Below are 24,318 nucleotides of genomic sequence, written 5' to 3'. Positions count from 1 at the left end.
TATCTTTTACTTTTTAGAAATATTGTTAGGGAATAAATTTGTTAAACTTAATCCGGCCGAATCCCGTGGTTTTCTTCTTCTCGACCTTTTTGAACATGCAACAAGGAAAGTAATCTCAAAGCGAAGGATTATATTTTCCAACATTTATGGTAACCCTGATGTGATAAAGTGGGGAAGAATCGCGGGATCGCAACGCGGGTAAGAGGACCGATAGTGGTTTATTATGAGATTTCTGAGACTTTCGGCGAAAAGTCGGTGACGCTTCCCCCCACGTGCTTGACTTCCCTCGAGGCCTCACAAACAAAAGGTAAAGCAGGAACCTGTTCGTAAATTCTGCATATTGTTTACGTTATTCTTTTAGTGAATAACTCAAATTGTGGGGAAGTGAAGTATGTGGACGGCATAGCGCACCTGTATAAGTTTTGTGGTTCACCCTCCTGAAACAGCAAATTGGACTAAGGAAATTTATGAAAATTAGAGCTGAGCAAATTGTGCAGGTTTTGTGTCTGTTTAGCCTGTCAAAATTGAATAAATAGTAAATTGGGAGCGTGTGATATTTGGATTACGTTAAAATTAACTAGGTTTGCGTCTGTTATTGAGCCTGTGAAGAAACCCGTTCACGAAAAACAGTGTTAATATAGGAACTAATTTTGCGCGTTTTAGGATTTTCGGAAAAACCAGGAAGGCGGCGAACCTTCACAAATTATTTTTAATGCGTAGAGAAACTTAGAGGGATTCACAGTAAAAATGAAAGGTGCACTAGACAGAAAATATGAGGAAACCGGTGAATTTTCTTTTGACGACAGACTTAATGACGCCGACGACTTGACTTGACAACAGCGGTGAAAATGGCTTGACTGAGAATGAATGGAATGAAATGTATGCGATTTTGGAAAGAATGGGATGAAAAAGTGTTTGAAATCTGTGTATTTTAACTGTATCTTTCACATTTCCCTGTGTATTGTCTGCTCTATGGACGCAGCCATCTTGCTCACAGTGTGTTTACGTCACATGGACCAATGACGGGACGTTTTAGTTGCTTCAAATGTGTCGACGATTCTGATTGGGTTTGACTGTACCACGTGGTAAGCGTGACGGAGTCCTAGCCAAAATGGCGACGTGTGGCTGTGATTGGCTTTGTTTGTACCATGTGGTCGGCGAGACGCGTCCCTGACGACCAAGTATGACGGAACGTGCTGAACTTTTTCACGATGAAAATTTGAAGAGTTTGGGATGTAATTTGCGGTAAAATCATGGTGGGGATCGTCGTTATCGAGCGTGGTAATGACCTCGGTTGTAGTTTAAAAACAAATGTCAGTGGGTTTTCGGTTCGCCGAAAAAGGTTTTTATGTTGCACAGCGCCTCCGACGGGAGCCTCTGCCGCAACGGCGAGATCAACGTGCATGGTTGCAGGGTCTAATACATTTGGGGTAAAATAATTTTGTAATTATTTCGGTTTTCTTATTGTGAATACATGTCTCTAATTTGTTTGTATGTCCTAATAACCGCGATTAAATTCAGCTTTGTTCGAAGAAGTATTATTGACATTTTTAATTTGTTTAATTTCGTTTTTCTGTTTGTTTTGATCTTGTGCACTGCTGTTTGAATGAGAAGCGAATGAGTGGCGGTTTTGTTTGTTTAAATCATAATCAATAGTATTTGAAAAGTGTTATCAGAAAATAACTGAGATGGGAAATGGACAAAGCAGTGAAGTAAAGCTAGAAATGAAAGCCATTGTAAGTAAAATGGAGGGTCTGTAGACATGGACAGGTGTGGTATGAAAGTGCAGGGTCTGGTAGAACAGGAGAAGAGGGAACATGAATGTTAAAACGCTAGTTATGAACGATTCATTTCAGTGAAATGGTTTATTTTTATTTATGTGTAAGGTACCTAATTTGTTGTGTTATGTCTTTTGCAAAAACGGTTAAAAGTTATTGTCTTTGTATTGATTGTCTGTGTTTTAGAGTGAGAATTGTGTTTTTGGTTAAATAAGGAAAAGCTTAAATTGTGGGATTTTGTGAGCTTTTAGCACTTCTCCAAATTATTTTTGTAGGGCACCAGTCCTTAATGTTAAGTCAAAACAATTTGTCTTTGTTTCTTGATTAAGAGTGAATGATTAGCGGCCGGAATGCATGTAAGACAATATATTTTCCAAAGACTTTGCTCCATGTCCGTCATATCGGACAAAGAAAATTTTAGGGATTTTTCCCTTTGCTGGTTCTCATTACTGATCAACTGACGGTGTTGGAGACGGTGAAGACTGAACATGACTAATACATTTCTAAATCTCTTTCCAAGCAGAAGAGCAGCCCCCCCCGAGATCTCATAAAACTTTAGGCAGAAAACCCCCCTCTGCTTTGTGGGTGAGTGACAAAAGGCGCAGAGGTTTAGCATCCTCCGCAGCTCTCTACCTTCACAGGAGGGAGCCGAGTCAGCAGTGACTGACCCCCAGAGCACATTTGAAGAAACAGGACAGGAGAGGGGGGGAGGTTGAGCAACTGAAGAAAAACAATTCTTTTCCTTGCTGAAATAATTCACACAGGATAAAAGGTGTTTTAAAAAAGAAAAGGAAACTAACATGAATTTTGACTTTTGATGCCCTCAGAGACAGCAGTAGTGACGTGTCATGCTCAGCCATTCGGAGGCCAAAACAGGAGGACGGGTGGAAAAATCCTGGGAGAAGCAGGCCACCCAGGGGACCCCAGCAGCAGTTGGAAATGGCATCTATGGCGCTCTGAACCCTGACAGCCCACAACGAAGTGCCCAACAGCAGAATGTACAGACCAAGAGGCAGAGTGTCTGGAGGAAAAATGAACAGTACCCATGACCACTCCAAGCCCTCCTCCACCGTGGCGAGGACCACAGGGCAAGTCGGACAACACCACTTGATGCAGGAGCCATTGTCTTTTTCAAGCTCAAAGTTAACCATTGATGAGTCTACTGGACACTCTACCTGCTCTGACAAATGAACAAATGACTCCTCAAAACCTGCAAAAGACCATCCGACTGACTTTTGACCAGATGGTGGAACATTCATGCGTGCATTCACCAAACACGCCTGTGAATCTGTTGGGATGGGACAGTCTTGTCAAAACAGGAGACAGCAGACTGGATGCCATGCCGGTCACCACAGCCGACCCCCACTGCAGACATGTAAAGGGCCCTGAAACGCCAGGTGGTTTCGTTAATTTCAGGTTTGAAGCCTGGATTCCTGTGTTTGAAGCCTCCGAATGGTCTGACCTGTACACTCCATTATGACAGAGAGCATGATTAACAGTAAGAAGTATTTCAGCAGGTAGAAGACCACACGTGGCATTTGAACTACACTGACATATATTAACCCTGAGGGCGAGCAGCTTATTGTGCATTCATACACTCACAAATGCAATGATACTAGCTGTCAGACACAGCTGTATCTCACATAGGATTAGACTAAGCAGGACATTAACAACACATTGGTTAAATTGTGTTTTTTCAGGTGTTCACTTTCCTCCCTCAATAAAAATGTACAGGTTAATTTTGCCGTTCAACAACTGAGCAGAGAGGAGACGGCTCATGAAGATGCAGAGGTGATGTTTAAAACGCTCTCTGATGCTTCATGGTCCACAGGTTCAGTTGATGTTGGTTCATTCTTCATCGTCCCCCCGGTGGTGATTCAGGTCATTGCAGGAGCACAGGTTTTTAGATCTCAGTGCAGCTGAGTGACTAATGCAGATGAAGGAAACTCAGTCTGGGCTGTAGAACTATAGTGTCATTGAATATTCGTATTCTTCATGGTGTACTTTTTTGAAACCTGTTTTAAAAGTAGATGGATTGCATATGATTTAAGCTAATGTTAATTTGAGTTGATGATGTCACCATTATTATAAAACCTATACGTCCCTGATCCATATTGCATGCTGTCACCTTTAACCTCACAAGGTGTGTTGTTTGTTGCTATTGACTTAGCACACGTTTTTTTTTTAATGGAATCATTACATAAAAATAGCAGACCATTGTTCGCATTATAGTACAGAGGGGTTCATAAAATCCTTCTTGCATTTTTAATCACTGTTTAAAGTCTCTCTGACAGAACATTATGCTATAAGAGGTTTGTGTTTTCATGATGTAGGCTGATGATTTCCTGCTGGCAGCACCAACTGCTGAACTCTGCCTGCAATTAATGAAAGATCTTCTGTTGCAGTTGTATTATTTCTTCTTGTGACCTTGCCTTTTACAGGAGCGTGGACAGGACGCCTGTTCACCTTATCGATACACCAAACTGTTTATTGTTTTTATGTTCTTGCTTTACATTTAATTCGTTTTATGTGTTTGTCCTGGAGCTTAGCCCCAGGCCAAGAGAGGGAGGTAGACAAAAGAGGTCTTAATGATAAAAAGAAGGACAATATTTTATTATTATCATTGTTGTTTAAATGCATTTGTCTAGAAAGAATGTTTAAATAGTAACACGGATTGACCATTTTTTAATTTTTAAAGCTTTGTGTGTCTGTTCATCTGATTTTCTCTCATCCACAGCAAGGATGAGTAGGTTCTACGACTGGGTCATTAGACAACAGCCCATGATAAACTTTTTCTTTTTCTTGAATTTGTATTTTCCCCACTTGTGTTCTTCATAAAACAGCACGAGGGGAAGCAGACCTTTGAGAAGAGAAACGTGGTGGACCTTTTCCATCATATTTTCTCTTACTGCGCATGCGTAAATTGATTCTTGTCTCATTGTCTTTTGTGTTTTATTGTTTTTTAATTTTTTAATTTCCTGACCCTAACACTAACAAAAACTTAGACCCACAGCAGAATCATCTTGGCAGAACAGTACCACAGCAGTGGACACCCCAAGTCCTTTTGCAGCCGTTCTGTTGTATCACCATGTGTCACATCTCTAATAACAGGCTTTTTGAGAAGTCCATAGGAGGCCAGGTCCAAGCTTGCCAGAGCTTGTGGGACATGCAGAAGGAGGACGCGAGTGTTCGAGGCCCGGAATGACCTTTTTTGGACTTTGTTGAATTTTATAAAATTGCTTACTGTTATGTTTGACAATTTTCTTTTTCCTTTTCATCGTCTGTGTAATTTTGTTCTGCTTTAACATTTCTCAATTCCCCCCTTAATTCCAGGTGTTCCTTTTCCTTACAGGAAGTGCTATTTTATTGTCTTTATCTTTTACTTTTTAGAATAATTTGATTTTTTATTTGTGCATTTTCTTTATTTACTATTTTATGTCTTGTTCTTTGTAAACGCCAATGTGCCAAAGATCCAATGAAGCATGAGTGTCCTTAGGGGACGGTCGCCGATGGGGCTCGGGGCCTTAGCATGCATTTTTCCTGTCCAACTGAATGTTTCTTAAAGATCATTAATGCAAGCTCCACAGGTTTTTCGCTGCTAAACTCATAAATGGATCATCAACACCTTTGAAATGCACATTGGTTCTGTTTATAGATTGTGAGGGCTCGAGACCACAGCTGTTTTGATGGCATGATGTGATGATGTGTTTTTATTTTTGTGTGACCTCACTTCATGAGGTCAAGAGAGGGAAGCTGAAGGAATTTATATTTTTTGGTAAATTCATTAGGGTTTGCAGTCTTAAATTTTATTACATTGAAGATAAGTCATTTGCTGAAGTGTGTGCTTTTACATCCTTAAAACCTCGAAGAAGCTTCTTTAAGTTGTGAGAGGTTTCAGGAATGCAGCTCCAACCTCCAACCCCCTTCAGGAGAAAACAGTCTTTGATCTTCTAAGACCATCTGGAAGCCTTAACTGTAGATCTGACATGGACCAGAATTAAATTGTCTCCAGGATTCAATTCAATTCATGGGAACCCCCTGAAGGTGTAAACTCACATGAGAAGGACAAAGAGTTGGGACTGATTGCCTGCGGAGAAGGATCCGGGCGACGGTGCTGGACCCCCATGGGGACACAGTTGGTGGTCGGACAGATGTCCGTCTTTGAAATAACCCCCTGGACGTTTGAAGCAGGAAGCTAGGACCAAATGCTGTAATTCCAAATATGGACTGACGGAGGTGGGCAGGCTCCCTGCCAGCCAATCTCTAGCGACCAGAGGCGGAGATTCGGCGGCCATCTTGCTCCCGGGGGAGGATGTTCTGACCACATGCTTAAAAGTCTGAAATCAAGGAATTTTCCTGTGTCTCCAGACAAGCTGCATGTGAATTCGGAATGTAACCTCTTGCGTATTGCAGGCCTTGGTTTTGGACACCCAGATCGATCTGTTTTATTCGGTTTTATTATCTTTTACTTTTTAGAAATATTGTTAGGGAATAAATTTGTTAAACTTAATCCGGCCGAATCCCGTGGTTTTCTTCTTCTCGACCTTTTTGAACATGCAACAAGGAAAGTAATCTCAAAGCGAAGGATTATATTTTCCAACAATAGACAAAAAGGTCTTTTTAAATTTGTCATGTGATTTAGACACTCTAAAGCATCCATCAACTTATTAAATGTAGGAGTAATTTCTTTATCAGGTTTGTGAGATTCTTCTAAAGTTATTGGATTTGAAAAGAAAAGTTTCCTCATTCCTCTCCAGTTAAAATAGATAAAGAGCATTCTGCACTCAATTTGCTGAGTGAAGCTGCCAAGTGAATCCCCTAAAGCAAAGCGATGATGGATTGTGAAGACATGGATTTGTCCTTCTGTGCTTTGGAACATAACACAATAAAATAAGCTCCTATTGTCTAATTTAAGTCTTTTGTCTTTACTAGCAGAGTCCTGGGACCAGACTGCTTAAATGCAGCCTCCATTTACACCCCTGGTGTTTTTTCATCAGGTCTCCACATTAAAAGGGGCTGACAAGCTCAAGTTGCTTTAGAGGAGAAGGACCCTGAGGAAACTGCATTCAGAGACGCCTTTACACGGAGCTGTTCTCAAATGTAAATGAAGACAGGTCCTCACAGGACCAGCAGGAGCTCAAACGCCATATCTACCTGTTTGAAAAGTTACTTTTACTCAAAGAAGCTGTGGGACGAGTCCAGTAGGAGTTCAGAGAAGAGAAGAGCTCTTCTTTACTCAAATCCTCGTTAGCACCCATGCAGAGGGGCAACAGCCGCCGACCAGTCTGACCGAGAACATAAACCCATGAAAAAGTGGATCTGAGTTGTGGGCAGGACTGTTGGCACAGAGTAAGACGCCCCTACTTCTCATCATCCATCTGTTTACTCTCTCTCCTGCTAGCTAACAGCCCCTCACAACCCCAACCTAACATTATCCGTGCAACAAAAATTGCGATGCAATCAGCCCAAGTGCAAACAACCAACCCATGCTCTTATTGTGGCAGGGCCGGCTTGCATTTAAGTTCTGGTTCGCCGTTGCATTTCCTTCCTGCTGCTTTCAGGTCTTGGCTGTTGCTGCTTTTGTGGCCATTTTTGGTCACCACGGCAGTAAAAATCTGAAACAAACCCAGTCACACTATGACCGCCTTGCACTAAGTATCTGGCTTTACCGAACCCAACCAACCTGTTCACCAGTCAGGTTTTTTGTTGTGTGCACTTTGATTTTCCATTCAACGGTGAGCTACCCAACCTCATGATCTTGCAAACTCTGAAACCACCTTCTAAAATAACATCCCAATATCAGCCACAACAAACCTTCCCGACTTGTTACCACATTACCACAAATGAACTTTTGGATGGCATATCTGGAGCCCGCTCAATCAAACTCAGCCTTTGTCCCTTGTTTTGTTTTGTAAAAGTGTTGTATTTTTTTTGTCAACACAATCGACTGCTTTTACTTTCACCACTGCCTTGTGTTTTCATTTACCCACCCTGGGCTCCCTGAGACTTCTGCCTAAGTCGAGAGCGCCTAGCCTTACCTGACCAACGAAGCATTACACGAGCAATGTTGGAGCTCTCCACCTGTACAGTTTAGATCCACATTTCAGCTCAGACAAGGAAGACAAAGAAGTACACGGATCTTTTCGTCTTCAGGTGGATGATCAGAATAAAGCCGAGCAGGGAGATTGTGACCCACCCAGTGTATTGTCTACATCATAAATAAGCTCTTTTTCAAATGACATTTTTTCATCTGCTCCTGATTCACAATGATTTGTATAAAGAAATACTCAGAAATGCAATTTTAAGATTCATTTTCTTTATATATGTCCTGCATCATAAAAAACACCAAAAGCACAATTTTCATGGGAGTGAGTCTTTATTTTCCTCACAGTTTTAGTGAAGACATCTGGTGGATCTAAACCCTCCACAATAGATGCAGCAGGGTTTCTCACATGCAGAAAGGTGGGGTGGCGCAGATTTGTGAGGCTGACAAATGTCCTACAACAAGATGTTTAAGAGAAGAAAGATGCTGCTGGCCAAAGGCAGCTACTGTAAATGCCGGTCCTCCTGGTCTAAAGTAGGAACTCCTGGTGCTGCTCTGCTGCTCGGCACTCCTGCACAGACATAATTTGGTTGTTCTTCCGTGCATCAACGCCCTGGGTGCTGTGATGTGCTTCCTCAGCTCTCTGGTCTGATATCACATTAGTCCTGTCACACTGCGGCTCCATCAGCCAAACAAACGACAGCCCGACTTCAGCCACCGCCGTGTTTTCCTCTGTGACAAGCAACACGTCAGCCTGTCACACATCCGTCTCTCATACCGCTCATATTTCTGCCAGGGGGGAGGCGCTCACCCAGATGCCTCACAGGTGCTGCTGGTTGTTGTTGCTGCAGATTTTCTGACAGGAATGCATCACAACAACTAAGCATTAGTCCTATTTCCTAGAGAAGCACAAAGCTTTTAGTTTGCCTTTGCATTAATTCTGAACATAAATTTCGGAAACTGAAACACAGTTTCAGCCACGCCTCTGTCAGTCTGCCCCAGGGCAGCTGTGGCTACAACAGTAGCTACATCACCAAGAATGAATGAGGAGGGAATGAATAATGGACACAATGTAAGCGCTTTGAGTGACTTTAAAAGCGCAGATAAATCCAATCCATTATTATTATTATTAAAAAAAAATACAAAATAACTTCATATCAAATTTGAGACTTCGATGCAACAACTAATTTCATGATGTTTGCATAGGTAAATTAAGAGAGTAAATGCAACAAATAACAGCTAAAAGACTAAAAACACAATCCCTCTTGAGCTGTTCTGGGCCATGTTTGGTAGAAACAATTCACTTTCAACAACAGATTTATGTTGCCCATGTAAGCGCACTGCCACAGGAAGCAGTGTAATGCAAAAGAAATTACATTTTGACTAAAATGTTTCAGTCTAAAAGACAAAACACTACATTTCATGTTTAAGAAGTCAATGAGCTGCAGTGCAGAACCAAAGATCTTTTGTAAAATAATAAACGTTGAATACTGTAATTATATAGTGTTTTCCTACCTTCCTTCAAGGCCCAATGCAGTGTGGGTCCTTGGTGCTACTGCCTAACTATGTAACCACCAGGGGGCCAAGGTTAGGGTCCCCATGTGACGGTCCCCAGCCCTGATAAATTCAAATTCCAATTAATTTTATTTCTAAAGCACCTTTCATGTAAAGAAAACAGCTCAAGGTTCTGTACATAAAAACAAACAAGAATGCAAAAAAAACAATCCCCACTCATGCAATAAAATAATTAAATAAGCCCTTCATAATAAAATACACAAACACAAGTAAAAGAGAAATTACAAAAAACCAAGATAAGATAATAAGTTTGTGTCAGGAAGGGCATCCGGCATAAAAATCTCTGCTAAACCACCTGTACACATGAGTTAAAGCTGATTGGCTGTGGCAAGCCCTGAAGCGATCTGCCTTAAGGTGAGCAACTTTAGGCCCAAAGCACTTTAAAGTCACAGTTCCATTCACACATTCACACACTGATGCTGCTGGACTCTGAAACCAACCTGGAACCACCAAGAATATTGTGGGGTTCAGAGTGTCTTGTCTAGGGAGACTTTGACATATGGGAACCAATTAACCCTTGTGCTATCTTAGATGACCCCCCCCTTCCATTGACGTGTTCTCCCTACCATGACAAAGGTGGATAAAGGTGGAAAGATTTCATGTAATCCATGGACACCAGTGAAGATCACAAATAAAAAACACAAGCACAACAGAAACAAACTTAGCTGCTGTAGAATCCTGTAAGCATGTACTTTACAACAATAACATCTTATATATGTTTTGGAATCAACTTTTTCTTAAGTCTTTTCCATTGCCAACATTGGGTTTTGATATTAATCAAAATGTTGTCACAATCAGAAATTTGTTTCTGTAATAACGTGTAAACAGGCTTTCTGATTAATTTTCCGATTATGCTTCTTTTCTAAATATGGGGCATGTGTAAGTTTAGTCACTACGACGGAGTTTTAGGGCCACGGTGAGGAAAAAAAATTCTGGCCAACGTGGCGAGATTAAAATCGTCATGTCAACTTTGATCTAGTCATGACGAGAAAAAACTCGACACAAAGTTTCGAGAAAAAACTCGTCTTGTCCAGATAAAAATCGAAATAAAGTTTCGAGATTAAAGTCGCAATGTTGCGCGAGAGAGAAAAAAACTCGTAAATTTACGAGATTATTGTGGAAGCAGCAGGTGAAGGCCGTGCAGCAGCAGAGCAGACCGACTAAACTTTGTTGAACAGGTGAGCTGAATGTTTATTGATAACGTCCCAAATGTCTGGAGGCTCATTTGATTGATTTACGATTCATTAAAGTTTTATTTATTGATGGTTGGTTAGCAGGATCACTGCAGTCTGATGAAGCCATCGGGTGTCCCTGCAGCTGTTCGCTTGAATCCTTTCTTCCTCCACCAAAGACAAGATCTCTACGTTTGTGTGACGCTTCCGTCTGAGGAGGAGAAGCACTTTTTGCCTTTTTCAACGCTGTAATGCTAATATAACAGATTATTTTCATTCATCTTTGTTTTTTAATGATCAGATGGGTCGCTTCATCTGCAGGAGGGGGCGTATGTAACATTACTTCCGCATTGGTGATCGGATGACAGATTCATGACGTAAGGTGACAGATGAACTTCAGGTTATGTGAATGAAAAGGAGAATAAAGGCTGCAGCGGTCCTCTACACCCAAACGTGTCTCTGAGCTCCTTATTTTACATATGAAAGTCCGCTTTACTGACGCCGAACCCCGGAAAGACTGCTACACGGAAAATAATCTGATTTTGACTCGCCAAAAGGTTCAGAATCTCTTTGTTTTAAACCTATAATCCGGAAATAAAGCTTCACAAAAGGCTCCACATATTTCATCTTCAAGCTAGGCTCCGATAAACAGACAACTTCGGTGTTTTCTCCTTTTTAATCTATGAATTTTTTCCCCGTAAATTTACGAGTTTTTGGTGGCCATAAAACTCTGTCGTAAACTCTGAAGTACGAAGCCACTAGCTCACTAACATTAGCCATAACACTGAATCCTCCTGAAAGACTCAGCTTCACTGCTCTCGCGCAACATTGCGACTTTAATCTCGAAACTTTATTTCAACTTTTATCTCGACACGACGAGTTTTTTCTCGAAACTTTGTGTCGAGTTTTTTCTCGTCATGACGAGATTAAAGTCGACATGACGACTTTAATCTCGTCATGTTGGCCAGAATTTTTTTTCCTCACCGTGGCCCTAAAACTCTGTCGTAAGTCACAGAGTTCTGTAGAAACTAAAGTAAATCCTGGACTTCATCACTGAGAAAAGCCTGTAGCTTAGACAGGTGATAATTACAAATACAGCTGGGTGTCATCAGCATAGTAAGAAATAATTGGTTGTTTATTTGCTTAACTCATAAGAGGAAGAACATTTCAGCAGCAATGAATTATGACTTCAATACCTCACCCTAGGATCAGTTCAGTGCAGTACTCTACATCCACATCACTTCCACAGTTTTAATCACGAGTTATTTTATGATTTATTTAATGCAGACATAAACATACCTCTGCCACATACCTCTTTGACGTCATTATGTGAAAATAAATCTTCATAAACATGTCATATCTCTTCAGAGTCACCTTCAGCTGTCAAATGTGTGCCTGTGTGTGCAGGAGGTGACCCAAACAGTCAAAGATAATTCCTCCAGCCTCGACCCCCAATCGGCACCAAGTGTTTTTTATAAGCGATTAGATCCTAGCAGAGTATTTGCACTAAGTGCTCCAATTACAGCAGAGAGGCGCTGCAGGTGAGATCAATTATCATCTCACTCTGAAGAGCTTTGCTTGGATTCTACAAGACTCCACTTGCAGAGGGCAGCAAATTGGTTTGTTGATGATACAGAGTGAAAACTCTTATTTTTAAGCACCACTGTCTCTGCGAAAGAGTCTGAGTCACTCAAAAAAAAATTATTTTAGTTTTTTAGGGATCTTAGAAAAGAGTTGTTAACAACTAAACTGTTTATGAAGACAGAAGTTGTGATAGAATTCAGACTTATTAAATCCAAGTTTTTAAAATGTATTTGTGTGTGTTAGCTTTTAAGAATGACTCAGATGAAGTAAAGCATCATCAAAAGAAATCTTTTTAATAATGTACTTTTTAAAAGACATTAGTCAGACTAAAGCTGCCAAAATTCTTGTTTTGTTCTGTGCAAAAAAACAAAAAAAAAACAGCATCAGGCTGTCCTATGTGTGACACACCTCTGTGCTGTGAGAAAACATAGAAGATTACACCGAAAAAACAAATGTAGAAAATGTCCATAAATAATAAAATTATACCGACCGTGAGGCGAAGTCCGTCCGGGTCAGCTGGGTCTAGAATATGGCCAGTTTGTTCTGTCATGGGCAGCAGAGCTGAGAAGACCCAATTGCTGGAACCCGGAAGGATAGAAGGGGATCGAGTTGACTTAAATGATTTATTGTCCAAGGTCAAGTGAGGATCGGCAGGTAAGTCTGGATGTTGTTTTCTCCCTGAGGTGTAACAGCTGGTGTGGAGCGGTAGAAAGGAGTTGCGTGGCTCAGAGGTGTGGCGTGGCTTGGAGTAGTGGCGAAGCTCAGAGACTTGATGTGGCTTGGAGTTGTGAGAGTCAGCGTAGAAGTTTTCAACAGGCTTGTGAGTAGGTAAGACCCAATCAGCACACATGGGAAACTGTCCATAGAGGAGCAACAAACTGGCGATAAATGTTGGTGAAGATACCTCTTAAGTAGGCAGGCAGGCTGATGAGGTGAGTGCTGACAGCTGGGTCCAATCTGGAAGGCTCAGCAGAAGGGGTAGGGGGGAGGAGAGACTGCCAGTGGCACCATGACAATGCCAGTGGAAGTACTGTTGATGTTTTGGTTCTTTTTTCTTTCTTTTCTTTCTGTGGTTCCTCAGTCCTTCCTCCTCCTTGAAAGACCAATCCAAGGGTGATTAACAACAATAGGAAACACGCTGTTGCAGAGCCACGCAGTCACGTGGGACTACAAACCATGTTTTTATTGACTCTCCATTTAAAGAGTTTACAAGTCGGTCTGGTCTCCATTTCCTTCCAAGTCACGTCTGTGGCAGTCTCTCAAACTCATAACGGAACACAGGCTTCTCAGACCACAAACCTGCATTCCCTCACAGCAGAGAAAGGCCAGACCGATGCTGAGAGCTCTTTGCGTCTGTCTGTATTTTGGTCAACAAATCCTTCAAAACATGTCAATGATGATGAAACTGAGCTGGGTTTGGTTTTCAACCACTCTCAAAAGACAGCAATCAAAGCAACTATGATGACACAGGAGGAAAAGATGTTCACACTTTTCTCTCTTGTTTATCTCAAAGTTCATACCTTCTTGAAAAAAGAAGTCCAGTAAAGAATGAAAACAAAGATCTGATCGTGTTCAACATTTATGTAATTGTGACAAACTGGAGACCAGGCAAGGGAGATTGAATGACAAGGTCTAAAGCCAATCAGGCTGCAGAACACAGTGCACTGGAAAAAAAAAACAAAAAGAACGAAAAAATAAGCAAACTTGTACTGAAAAAAATGTGCAAAACAGCAAGACTCCAAAAGGTGAACTGCGATTAAGCGAGGAAACAAGAACGAACTGATCTAAAGCCCCCTAACAGCCATCTGGTGAACTGAGCTGGCATCAGTTAGCTTTAAGGTGGAACTGTTGTTATTTGGGCCGAGCTGCAGTCAGTCACCGTGACCCCGTCTCTCCCCAACAGTAAACAAATCTGACAGACCTGACCTGTGAGGGCTCCTTAATTCCCAGCAGGCATCTGTAGTCAGCTCTTCCCTTCATTTTTGTGTCATCACTTACAGACTCACCTTTCTCAACAAATCACACTCAGCCTAAGCTGTCTACACAAACACAAACAGACATTTCTCATGGTCCAACTGAAGCCTCAACAATTGACTTCCAGATCAAAGAACACAAACTAAGTTACACTCTTATATAATCTAATTTCTCTGAAGTCATGGAGCTTTTATTTGGTGCCTTGGCGGACGAACAAAGTGCTGCATCAGCAGATCTGAATACTACAACAGGTGAGTCCAGGATAACAAACACGCAAATCCTCTGAAATGAATCGAAGACAACTTGTGCTCCTCGTAAGGCAAAGACTTCAACTATTGATTTCCCTTTCTTTCTAGCACCTTGGGTGTTAATGGAAACTACTAATGACCTGTTTTAAAGACTTGTAGACAATGTTTATGTGGATCTTCACAACCCTGAAGAGGCAGCCAGTCACAGCTTGCTAAAACACATCCTGACTTTATATAAATGCAACACCAAGTCACTAAAAGGTCAGTGGACTCCATTGAAGCCCACGCCCGCGAGTGTTTTACAGACCAAAGGGTGGCTTGTGGGGTATCAAAGCTTCAAATAAAAGGTGATTAAAGAAAATCAAAGACAATTCTCCTCATATTATTGGCAATTTTATGATAAAATGCATTCCTTTTTGAGATTAGTTTAAAAATCAATAATGTTGTCTTTACAACAACTCAAATTCAAGGCTGCCAACTCTCATACATGAGACTCACGTATTTGATTGATTTCTCCCGCCTCACCTTTATTTCTTACACTGAAATACCCTTAAGTGAACCAAAGTTTCCCCCCATGTCTTTTTTTCTCCAAGTTTGTTATCCTGAAAGCTAGTAAGAGCTGGCATTGGACACCAGTGTTGTGCTGACCTGTCACCAAAAAAAATGGCGTTTTGTTTGGGTAGTTTATAGGATAAGAAATGTTATTTGTGAACATTATACAGTGGAAGCATTTGCCAACAGACAATTAATGACTATTGTATAGCCGATAGAGCACTGACTCAGTGGAAATTATTTCTACCATTGTTCCCCTTCACAAATGCTATTTTTCCCCTTAAAAGCTTTATTTTAGATTAATTTGATAAGGTTTGTGACTATTTTATAGAGGCCCCTCCCCTGATTAGAAGTTTTCTTTTTTTAAATTAAAAGAAGTATGGGAATAATTTACTAGAAATGTTTTTGACTATTTTAGCCTCTGGCAGCAGTGGATTGCTTATAAAAATCACTTTTATTTGATTTTAACCAAAGCAGTGTGTGTAAGATCATGTAAAAAATAAAATAAAATAAAACCATTAAACGCGACTATTTTGTAATTTGGTAAAAGGCTTTAAAGAAACACACAATCTTTAATATCAATCCAATTAGTTTAAAGTTTCGGTAGTACTACAACATCACTGTAAAAATAAAATAGGAATACTCAATCATGATTTGCTTAATTATCTAATGACTATTGTTTTTTGCAGGAGCAATTCTGAAAAAAAGTATTTTGGAGATCCTGACATTGAGCCAGAGGGATCTCCTTTACATTCTGACCAAGAAGCTCCAGGACCATCGGAAACTTCAGCATCTCCCTCTGATGTTAAAAAAGACCACAAGCCAGAAAAACAAAAGATTAGAAAAATAAGGCCTATGATCAAAGCCTTATTTTTTTGGCAAAATGGGCAGAACCAAGATGATTGAGGCCACGCTACTGCAGATAACCATTCAAACCTTTTCAATCTTGTATCCATACACCCTTTTCAATTTGATTGACTGGTTAACCCACCAATCAAATTGAGCTGAAATTTAATCTCAACGTAAAAAATACAGATGTTTAGAAGAAGAATAAGTGGGAAGTTCCATATGTTTCATTAAAGATGAAAAAGGAAGCTGAGTACGAGGGCCCTTGGATGTTTTTTTGACATATAGAATTAGGAGAATAGAGAAATCACTTGATTTATCAAAAAGTTTCCTATTTTTATCTTGTGAAGTGACGTGGCTTCAGTTTCAATTTCAAACCAGCCTCAAGGAGGAGGTGAAATTAATTTTTGTTAAGACACAACTCATAAAAACCTCAGAAGAAACAACAAAAAACTCAGCGCTTTAATACTAGATGTGTGTGTATCTGTGTGTGTAGGTGTGTGTGTGTGGGTGTGTTAGAGACAGATGAGGGGATAGAGTCCCTGATTTTGTGTTTATTGGGGTCATTTTCAATTTGCTGTGGAAAGATTTGTACCCTGAAGGTTTCTCTGGAAAGGCGATGTGTGCATATATGCACACGTGGGTGTATCACACCTCAGCTACATGATTGGAAGCTGTCAGTCAAACTATTTGCAGAGAGGTGGGGCGAGGACTTGCTTTCTCTGGTTCATTTACACTTTCGCTGTCATTTGGCTCTGACGGCACACCACAGAGGAAGGGGACTAATGAAGCCGGGCACGAGATGAGCATATAGAGAAATGTCAGAAAAATTGAAAAGGATAAAAATAAGATGAATAAGCAACAATAGATAAAATGAGAGGAGGCCTGGAGATGCGGAGGGACAGGGAGGACAAACAGAGACAATATCAGTGAGGAGTGTTGCACATGAATGATCGCTGCAGCACAGAAAGTGTGATCCCACCATGTTGGAAAATATTCATTCTTCACACGTGCTTCATAATGACTCACACAGTGATTCAAGCTGAAATGCAGAAATGCGAAAGAGGCAGCACTTCCTGACAAAAATGTAAAGACATCAGTCCTGATGGGGGCGCCAGAGCAGCCTCAGAGAAGACTTTCTTTAGTCTCAAACATATCTCTGTAACATTTGAACTAAATTTTAAAAGATAAATTGTAGTTGTAGTATTGTGCACTTGGCAATAAAATATATACTTCATTTTCCACACTATAAGGTGCACATAAAAACCTCTCAAAGGAAAGACCAGTGCCTTTAATCCAGAGTGCCTTATATATGGATATTGCAGTTGTTTACTGATGTTGAAGCAATTCTGAGAGGTACACAATGCCCTGTCAAAAGATCAATCTGTTATTTTCTTTTTATGAGTTGCAAACAGGTTTGGGTGTTTTTGGTTAATATGCTAACACAGCTAACGTGTTGCGTGTCGTGTGTTTTTGCAAACTAGGTTGGAAGTTAGCCTAGTCATAGTAATGGTTGTTTTACCGGCATCGGTCTGTTTTTTTACGTGTTGCAAACAACGTTAGGAGTTACAATTATTGTGAACATGCCAACGTGGCTAATGTGTGGTGTTTTTACAAACACGTTTTTAGAATAACTGTGAATACAGTTAATAAATTCTGACTGACTGATGTATGGATTTATCTCTGACTCTTCTGTCATTCCGCCTTCTAGTTTGGTGAGCCGTATACAGTAAACCCTTATTTTTCGCGGGGGTTACGTTCCAAAAAGAACCCGTGATAGGCAAAATCCGTGAAGTAGAAACCTCTATTTTTTTTCCAATTATTATACAATTAAATCCTCTATTATACATTGAAAAGAAAGAACAAACCATTTTACAGGCTCAAGCCTTTGTTTTACAAATAAAAGTACTTTAGAAACGTTTTTTTCAACAAATAACTTCTGTACTGTCAAATAATAATTTTAATCATCAATGTGAACAGAAGGCTTCAAATCGCGGAGATTAGCCCCGCCCACTGCGACCACAGTAATTGGATTAAACGGGAGAAAATTTGAAAAACAATTATGAAAAAAATACAAAGGACAGTGGGACAAATAGTGACTCAGGTGTATTTTACTGCTCTTCAGACTGAGCCGCTGCATCCTGACTCCGCTCTGCAGTGTTTTCTTCTTTTGAAGCCCGCAGTGCAGCTGTGTTTGTTCGGGAGAAGAACATAGTAATAGGCAGTTGTTGTCGCTATTTTTCTATGGGTTTTAGAGAAACTCGAAAATGCAAGAGAATTTGCACGTAAGTAATGTAAATTTGGCAAGCTGTTTTACGTACGTGTACATATTAAACTGCAACGTTATCGACGCGCAGGTAGAGAAGAAGCAGAGTGACTTTTTAGCCAATCAGAATGCAGAAAACAATGCACGATGCAAATCTGTGAAGTAGCGAAACCGTGAAAACTAAACCGCGTTATAGCAAGGGATCACTGTATATGGTAAATGGCGTATCCTTATATAGCGCTCTTCTGCCTTCCTCGAAAGCCCAAGGCATTATACAGTCACAGTCCCATTCACACAGTCACACACTGATGGCGGCTTCACTGTCGAACACTGGCGCAAACCTCCCACCAGAGTCAAGGTGGGGTTCAGTGTCTTGCACAACGACACTTTGACACATGGGCGGGAAAGACGGTAATTGAACCTGCAATCTTCTGATCAGAGGTCGACCACCTTACCACAGCACCACGGCCGCCCCAGTATATATGAGTTCAATAATAGACCATTCATGGACGCCGTGCCTTATACTCTGGGGCGTCCTATAGGGTGGAGATTATGGTATATAAAAGAACATTGAAAAAATTCCTCTGCTTTGTCACCTAAACTCAGATCCTCTACAGGTAATCTGGGAGCTTGAAGGTGCTGTGCAGTATCTGAAGGCTTTGTCACACAGCCATTACAAACATTTGCGTAAGTTGCACAGATGAAAATTGGTCATATGTGAATGCACATGGAAAAAGGGAGAAAAGTCCTAATCTTTACGTGAAATGTTCACAGATATTACAAATGAACTACATTAGAACCATAAAAATAAACCTTTCAAAGAACACGTAAATCAGCGTCAAACAGGAAAATTGCGGGATTATTGCGCTTTTTATATGCAATTCATTGGTGATTTGTGCGTCAGTTACGCAACTTTAACGTGATATGTGCACCATATGCGTAATATAAAAGTTATAAATTGATGGTACATGTGTGAAAAGTCCCTTAGACATACGTTGAACAGTCATGGAAAGACACACATTTGCCTATGCATCAAGCAAATATCAAACATTTGCTTAAGATGTGTGTTATAATTATGCAAATACTGCGTAAAATATGCGTAAACTACAACCAACCAAAAATGTTGAATATCTCAAAACTGAAAACCCTCGACAAACATCTGCGCACATCGACGAATTACAAACACAAGAAACATGTATGAATTACATGTATCACACATAGATCACAAAAGACTGAAATGTCATACGTGGAAAATGCACAAAAAGTGGCGGCTGTGTGACACGGTTTGGGTTTCTTTGCCTTAGTTTTTGCTACTGTTTTTGTTCTGTTATGTTTTGAGTTCTGATTCCTGTTTTATTTTGAAGGTTTCCTGTATGTGTGTTTCGAGTTTTACTTCCTGGCCCCAATCTCTGTATTAGCCCCCAAGGCTAATACAGATTTCTGTTTACCCCTTGTGCTATCTTAGATGACCCCCCCCCCCTTCCATTGACGTGTTCTCCCTACCATGACAAAGGTGGATAAAGGTGGAAAGATTTCATGTAATCCATGGACACCAGTGAAGATCACAAATCATTGAAGAAAAAAGGTTCAGAGCACTGTCTAGTGGGTCTAGATGACCCAACTCCCAATGTTAACATGCCTAGGATAGAACAAGGGTTACGTCTCGTCTTTGCCTTCCTCTTGTGTTGGTCCATTAACGTCTGTTTCCCTGGTTTGGCCTGTTTATCTCAAGTGTTGGTTTTTGTTAGTTACCCCGCTTCTGGTTTGAGTATTAAAACCTATTGTGACTTGGAACCGCCTGCATCCTCAATTCTACATTTTGGGTCCTTCATCAGCCCCCCCCCCCCCCCCCCCCCCCGTGACATTGAGCTGTTCTGATCAACAATGAGGGATGAACCAATGATATATTACTATTCAAGCAGCTCCATGTATATTTTGGGTTTAAACCTTTGTGTGGTGACATCTCACATTTTGCAGACTATCTAAAAGACCAGGGGCCTCATTTATAAACGTTGCGTACGCACAAAAGAAGGCGTACGCCACTCTGTACGCAATAGTTGAGATTTATAAAAAGCAAACTTGATGGGAAAATGTGCGGTCCTTCAAGCTCTGACCCAGGCGTACGCACAAAAACGGATGAAATGAGAAACGGCGACACCGTCGGCAGATGGAAGAAACACGTGAAAGTGAAAATGACAATCCTGCCTCTCAGAAATAACATGAAGACTTCACAAAGCAAGTCTGACAATTAACAGCTACACCAACACCCGTTTGATCGATCAGCAGTGAAACAAATAAAAAAATCGAAAATGCCCCATCACAATGCGTAATGACACACAATGGCTGATCTTGCGCTCTTAGAAGATGTGGCAAATGGAAGAATTCAGAGTGAACGCATCTTTAGACAGCAAGAAGACGTGCTGGCAAACGAGGACGAGTGGCTTATGAGCCGGTTCCCACTTCCTCTGCGAGCTTTTGGGGGGGTGTCACCCGGTGCATCTGGCGCGTCGGTGTTCCCCTGCGCCTCAGTCACCACTCCACTTAAAAGGGATTCCCCAATTATTGCCGCCAGTTTCTCATCAGGAGGGGTCAGCTCCGGTGTCTCTCCCCCCCCCACACACACACACACAAACACCCGTGTCTGGGGGGTTCAGCGCTAGACGTTTTTTTGTCTCGACTTTGATGTCCGACCATTTCTTTTTTATTTCGGCCACGTTCCGAGGTTGTGAGGCTACAGCATTTACGGCGTCTGCCACCGTTTGCCGCTCACGTGCCTTTTTGGCATTAGTAATGCCCACACTGTGCCCTCCAAACAACACTTTTCTCCTCTTTTCCACCTCACCAACGATAACTTCTACTTCACAGTGAGTGAAGTTACGTTTTTCTGATTTTCTCTCCGTGTTTGCCATGGTTTCACAATCAATGAATATTCATTTGTGGGCGTTTCACGGACTATTTATGGGCAACTATGGGCGTGTCATGAAGCCGCTAAAGCTGCGCAGCATTTAGAATTGGTTGTGATTTATCAAGGGAAAGATGCGTAGGATGTGCGTGCGCACGGTTTTATAAATCCCAATATTTCTGTGCGTACGCACGTCCTATGTTTCATCCGTACGCCACTTCTGACGCAAATCCTACGCAAAGTTTTAGAAATGAGGCCCCAAGTCACATAATCTGTCGTCACACATTACATTAAAAAATGCTGACTAACTTGTAACTATTAAAGTCAGGGCATCTCCTAAAGGAACCATCCAGATGTGAATCATACGTAAACCCGCAGTGACCGGCTTGATATCTATATTGTTATTTTTAGGGTCCTTGTTTAGATGCGCCAGCGATTCAGAAATAATGACATCTTTTTTTGTTGTTTTTGTTTCTGCCAGGATGTGGCCCCATTCCAATGCTCGTTTCTCTTAATTATATTCCTTTTGCTATGTCTTAGAAAATTGCTAATGTCTTCTTCACAACTGTCCTTACGGGCTACAGGCTTTCTGCAGGCAAAACCTGTACAAAGAACGCACCATAGGTGGCCCGCACAAAATATCAAAGCCATAGTCCACTCAGTGAGCACATAGAGTGAAAATGTTGTCCATGGGCATGCTGTGAGTAAAAGATCATCGCCAAAACTTAAACAACAGAGTAAAGTAAAGTAAAGGGGAAGCAGCTGAAGTGCATGTCTTACACATTTTTCATCTTTTTCGACGTGCCCCAATCTTGCAAACTGTAACCTATTGGTGCTGTTCACTTGATAAGTGTGTGCTCTCTGTACCGCAACCAGCCCATATCTACCCATAAGGGCAGTTGTGACAGCAGTGTCAAATGTACATCATAAGTGTGTGAAACGAGCATTAGCTTTACAAATACTTCACAATCCACTAACGCACGATATTGCAAAGAGCCTCAAGGTAACTGAGGCTACGTTCACACTGCAGGCTGAAACGACCCAATTCCGAATTTTTTGCCCCTAAGCGACCCAATTCCGATCTTTTCATGACAGTCTGAATGACACAGATCCGATCTTTTCAATTGCGACCCAGGCCCCGTGGGTTTGCCGTCCTGATTCCGAATTGTAGCCGTTCTTTTCAATTGCGACCGCCGTCTGACCGGCCAGGCGACTTGATTCCGAACCGTACGTCATCGACACGCAACAAACGTCATCATTTTGCGTTGAAGTAGGCGGGAACGAGAACGTAAACATCAACCATGGTGGACGATGCTGCTGAGATCAGTCAGTGGAAGGGAAGGGAGGTCACTGATTGGATTAATATTTGGGCTGATCGCTCTTTTCAGGCCAAACTCCAGGGCTCTTATCGCAACTGGGCGGTTTTTGAAAAAAATTCCAGCTAAATGGCAGAGCGTGGTGTTGAACCTTTACCGCGATAACTTTTTTTTCTTTCTCCCCTTTGACCGTGCTCAGAAGCGCGGGGGACCCGAGGCGATCCTCCTCCTCCTCCCTGTTCTGATCCTTAGATTCTCCAGAACGGGTTAATAAAGAGTCCATAGCATTTATTTGGGGGGAAAACCTTCTTTTATTACCGTCCTCCGTAACACACAACATGAATGCGCCCACACTGCCCCCCCCTATTCTCTATCGCGGCATGCGCTTGCACACACACACACGCGGGGGCGCTGCCCCAACACATACACATTCCTATTCCACTACAGTGGGTACAGACGATCCCGACTCCAATTCCTTCTTAAAATGAGAAGATTGTAATTGTGCTGCTTCTTCGTGAAAATAAATTTAATATTACAAAAAGAGCTCCGCTTTTGACAACACTGTTGTTGACATCCATTGTTAACGTTTGCTCCTCAAACAACGAGTGACGTCGTTCACCGTTGAGTTTTCTTCTGGCTTCTGCGCATGCGGGTCTCGTTTGGGTCGTGTCACGGTCACACTGGAGATCACAAAAGTTCGGATTTACTTGGAAATGTGAACGGTCTAGCAAACAATTCGGATTTTTTCAAAAAATCCGAATTGAGCATTAAGCCCTGCAGTGTGAACGTAGCCTGAGAGACACAACCGGTTCCCCTTAAGGTGCGCCTTGAACCGCCCACTTCTCTCTACAACCCGCCATGGGCCCAAATAAACCAAAATTTACCACATCACCTGTTCTGCTCAATTCCTGAATCCCTGTCCATGTGACCATAGCCTTACTCTATCAGACTTTCATCAGGTGCTCGGTCAGATTTGACTTGAGGCTAAAAATAATAAGAAGGAGTTTGCTGCATAGATGCATAGACATGAAGGGGAACGACAAACTAGCTGTTAGTCATGAGACCAGAGAAGATAACCTATTATCAGCACCTCAGTCTGAGAACATCTGATTATCCTTCTGTGAAGAAGGTTTCTGTTACAGTCTATCATTTTAAGCCTTAAATATGCTTTATTACACTCAAAAGTTATGATTTAATTTAAATGATGCCGACTTGTCAGCAGATGTTCAGGTTTGAGTCATTTTCTGGATGTGGAGGAGCAGTATTTGAGAAGGTAGTAATTAAAAAAGGAAAAACACTTTCAGAGCTTTGAACATGAAGTACATTGACAGTTTAATCACTCTTGACAGGGTTGTGATGAAAACATGTCAGGATTTCAGACGACAAACGCACAAGTCTGCTGCTCTGGAGGCGCGTCATGTAAATGCTTCTTAGGCTGCAGAACCAAAAGGTGTGCACAGACAAGTGCGCTTGGACAATGTTCCTTTGGGAAACGTCCAGCTAGGTTTTAAAGGTTTTTTTGTCATCACACATCATGTGTAGAAGCCCTACATTTTACCTCATTGTTAATAAAGAACAAAGACACAACTGCTCACTTATCCTCTAACTGTCTCAAATTTAACTACAGGTGCAGGTTAGTGTAGCACTCTTGCCTCATTGCAAGAAGGCCCTGGTTTGAATCCTGCTGGGGGTTTTTCTATGTGGAGTTTGCATGTTCTCATGCAGGCACGTGTTTTCTCCAGACACTGGCAAAAACATGCTTCGTAGGTTAATTGGAGAATCTAAATGGTCCCTAGGTGTGAATGTGATTGTGTGTGGCCCAGAAAAGGCTTGGTGATCTGTTCTGGGTGTACCCTGCTGTCGTCCAACAATAGTTGTGATAGGCTCTAGCAATCCTGTGACCCCCAAAGTGAACAAGTGGGTAACTTAACACTGTTGCAATGGACACTGACATATGCACAGAAAAGGACTAGGACCCGAGAAACCACTGGCTCATCCCCTTTGCTCCAATTGTAGGAGAATTTGGAGCTTTAGTGGCGTCCATCTGAAGACACTATTTTGG

At 41.5% G+C, this 24,318-nt stretch overlaps 1 protein-coding gene and 1 long non-coding RNA gene across 4 annotated transcripts in view; both read right to left on the bottom strand.

Moving 5' to 3' along the window:
* LOC101174819 (glutamate receptor ionotropic, delta-1) overlaps positions 1 to 24,318 on the bottom strand; it is a 492,295-nt gene that overhangs the window by 149,246 nt on the left and 318,731 nt on the right. The window lies entirely within an intron of this gene.
* LOC111946408 lies at positions 8,111 to 15,350 on the bottom strand. The gene is made up of 3 exons (XR_002872119.1): positions 11,881 to 15,350; positions 9,337 to 9,438; positions 8,111 to 8,677 (listed from the first exon to the last, which is right to left on the bottom strand). It is a non-coding gene; the product is annotated as an uncharacterized LOC111946408 (long non-coding RNA).

The sequence above is a fragment of the Oryzias latipes genome, chromosome 19 (genome assembly GCF_002234675.1).
Source record: "Oryzias latipes chromosome 19, ASM223467v1".
Lineage (NCBI taxonomy): Eukaryota > Metazoa > Chordata > Actinopteri > Beloniformes > Adrianichthyidae > Oryzias > Oryzias latipes.
This window is presented reverse-complemented; position numbering and strand designations above follow the sequence as displayed.